We start from the raw sequence: 2,635 nt of genomic DNA on the forward strand, positions 1-2,635 counted from the left end.
TATTTATTGTCAGTATTTTCCAACAATTTAACTTTGTTCTCAAATTAGCATTCCTACTACTACCATATGGATCTTTTTAACTAATCTCCTTTGCTCACTTGCTAACAAGTTGTCATGCACTCTCAATTGCAATAGCATCTAAATTAGTTTTATTGTTGACTTAATATGTAGATTTATTTTTTAAATCAAATCATTAATTTCGTTTTTTTCAATTAGTTTAGCTACTCTACAGACTACTATGTTGTCAATGTTCTCTGCAGAGCTCGATCTGGCGGATTTCTTTGATAGCCCTACCACCACCACCACCAAAGCCCCAACCAAGGTCGTGCCTAAAGTCCCCGTAGGCACCAAGAGCCCCTTCAAGCCCAATCCCAAGCCAGGTGAGAGAATCACTTTTCTCTGTGTTTGTAGCCTGCTCTCCTTCTGAGGCGTGTGCCTCTACTGCAGAGAACATCAGATCATACCACCAACTCACCTTTATTTCTTTTTTGTCCTGCTTTATATTTTTAAAAAAAGTTTTCAGATACTCTTCTGTTTTAATTAGCAAATCCAAATTCAGTCAGTTAGTATAATGTACATTTCCACAGCAATTCCACCAGTACAACATGTACAAGTTCTGTCATGGATGTCAGTGTCAATGTCAGTGAAATAACGTTTGTCCCTAGTTGTAGCAGCTTTTCTCCCATGTCACCTAAATGCTGCACTAGGTGAAACATCTTTCTCTGAGTCAATGTTCGGTAACGGTCAATTTAGTTAAGTTGTAGTATTAATAAAGAATTTTGCAACTTAGAGAGTTAGAGAGAGTTAGTGACTCTCACTACACTCAAACCTTATAATAATACATATGCTCAGCTGCTGCAATAGGCAGCAACTCTTTACCTACATAATGGTCTATAGAATATACAGTATATGTGGGCAAAGTCCAGTTCAGTAAAAAATCTACATAGCCCACATAGACATACTGGTCCAACCCAGTGACAGCCCACACAGCCCACTTATTGTACACTTGGCCCAGATTTATGGTCCATATGTGGCATGTAGCCACATATGGCCCATGACATAGCCAACTGTATGACCATAGCTGGCCCATGTTGGACTAGACAAGTTTCAGCACTGGTTCCAGATGTCAGTTCCAATTAACAAAGCCACTTCTTGGGTTGGTGGCTTGAACATAGTCGATTGTTGTTGGCATCAGTATTTGACAGCCTGGGAATGAGATTGGGGAATTAATTATATTTCTCGGCTGTGCCAGATCAATTTTGAGGAAGCAATAATTTCACAGTATACTCACATTCACGTTGCTTTTAGAAAACACTTTTTTGTGTTTGATTGAGTTTTTTTCATTACCCTCCCAGCAGTAATGCTTTTTTAAACTCCTATTTGCTTTTATTTCACAATTATATTGATCCCTGACCTTTTGACCTCCACAGCTGCTGATGACTTTGACCTGGCTGATGCCTTGGACCCCAACAATGACATTGGTGGCAAAGATAAGAACAAGGGGCAGGGAGGTGGGTGGGAGTGTCTCCTATAAGATAAGAATTGGTTTGGTAAACACTTTAAAATCATCATTATTTATTCAGTCAAATTACTTAATAAATGTTTCATGTGGAGTTAAAGTCACTATGTGCAGATTGTGACATTTGGCAGTGTCAAAAAAGACACTAGTAGACAGCAGTGCATGCTGGTACTCCCACCAAACACTAGTTTAATGCTCTGCACATACTACACATAGGGGCTTTAATAGAAAGTGAGTCATTATCTTTATGATTTATCAGTGACGTACTGTACAGTACAGTTGTTTGGTACCATCCTGAGTTCTGGCACCAGATTATAAGGGACCTTCTTCATTATGAATCATAGTTTAGAATTTCTTACATGCCACCTGTGTCTCCATTCTCCAACTCTCACACATATACCTTTTTTGCACAAAATACAATCTGACTGCACTGAAAATCTGCATTCTATGTAAAGGCCAGCAGGGGGGGCTCCATTGGCTGCAATAACACACCGATATCATTCACTCTAATGGAGAATGAGCCGACTTCTCACTTTATTTATGAGCTCAGTAAACAGTTTTCTAATGAGTTTATGGCCTTAGTCGCTAGTTTGACATTTTCTTCAATACATTATGATGTTCATTTAGTAAATTACGGTCCAATTTAGAGTAAAATAGACAATTAAGCTGTGTATGCTTTTGGGCGGGGCTACCTTTTGAAGATTCTGTTGCTGCCTTTTCCTCACTTAAAATCTTTTCAGAAACATATTTTAGTGTACTGTTAAGCTGTAATACGAAATCATGTGACCAGGCGAGCCGCCATTGACTTGGCTACGAACGAGTCAAAACTCGCTGAGAGTTGATGTGTTCAGGGCGGGACTCTTATCAGACAAGTGAAGTTTGGAGCCGATTGGATAGCAAATTTGTGTGTTCTGGCGGTACATCAAAATTTCACGCCACGGACACGCCCTTTGACAAACACCACAATCATAATAACCCTAACCCTAACCCTAACCCCATCACAACAACATGTTTTACATTTCCTGACTAAATCTAGCTACATCTGATCATCCTGCTTAGGAGTAGAACATGGAAGTATAAAAAATTACTTTTCCTTTCGCCACTAGGTGGCGCTCT

The sequence above is a fragment of the Morone saxatilis genome, unplaced genomic scaffold (assembly GCF_004916995.1).
Source record: "Morone saxatilis isolate NCDOM2014 unplaced genomic scaffold, NCSU_SB_2.0 Contig4, whole genome shotgun sequence".
In the NCBI taxonomy this organism is placed as follows: domain Eukaryota; kingdom Metazoa; phylum Chordata; class Actinopteri; family Moronidae; genus Morone; species Morone saxatilis.